Source organism: Mandrillus leucophaeus, unplaced genomic scaffold (assembly GCF_000951045.1).
Source record: "Mandrillus leucophaeus isolate KB7577 unplaced genomic scaffold, Mleu.le_1.0 Scaffold664, whole genome shotgun sequence".
NCBI classification, from domain to species: domain Eukaryota; kingdom Metazoa; phylum Chordata; class Mammalia; order Primates; family Cercopithecidae; genus Mandrillus; species Mandrillus leucophaeus.
In genome coordinates, this window is record NW_012107186.1 from 118,745 (window position 1) to 119,375 (window position 631).

The 631-nt window shown below is 38.5% G+C and overlaps 1 long non-coding RNA gene across 1 annotated transcript in view; it reads left to right on the plus strand.

Annotated features, from left to right (window-relative positions):
* Positions 1-425, plus strand: part of LOC105554916 — a 19,192-nt gene extending 18,767 nt beyond the window's left edge. Inside the window, exon 3 of the long non-coding RNA XR_001008403.1 lies at positions 231-425. This is a non-coding gene — a long non-coding RNA (uncharacterized LOC105554916). The remainder of the gene's footprint in view (positions 1-230) is intronic.
* The last annotated feature ends 206 nt before the right edge of the window (positions 426-631 follow it).

Consider the following 631-nt stretch of genomic DNA (forward strand, 5'->3'; position numbering starts at 1 on the left):
ACTATATAGTTATTTTCATAAATTCAGTAAGAATCTAGTCTCCTTATAACAGGGACACAATTGAAAACCTTGATTATATTGCTAAGACGTTGACTGGAATATCAAATATGAAAATGAACATATAATCAGATATGATCAGACAGTTTTAAGGAACTAAGGTTGACTTTATGGAGCCAAAAAGCCAACCTCATGCTTTGCTTATGTGGTTTCTTTAAGTGGTTGCCTTACAGATGAATAAGAAAGGTCACTTCCTGGCAGACCTCAGGTATATTGGGGACATCAAGAAAAGAATAATTCATCAAAGTCTATAGATATTGCAGGCAAAGTTGAAACAAGCCAGACAAGTTCTCTTTGTATTCTTGAGAGACTAGGAAAGTCTAACCTGAGATTCCTTATTAAAAGTTCCAGCAAAGCAGACTTAAAAAGAGCCTTTTTTTTTTTTAATTAAAAAGTAAACTTTAATGTCAAAAATGCAAACTTGGGGAAGACAGAAAAGATCACACACAGGACTGTCACTTCACACTTGGAAGGTTGCACAGTAGCCAGACAGAGGCACTCCTCACTTCCCAGACGTGGTGGCGGCAGGGCAGTGGCGCTCTTCACTTGCCAGACAGGGCAGCAGCTAGACAGA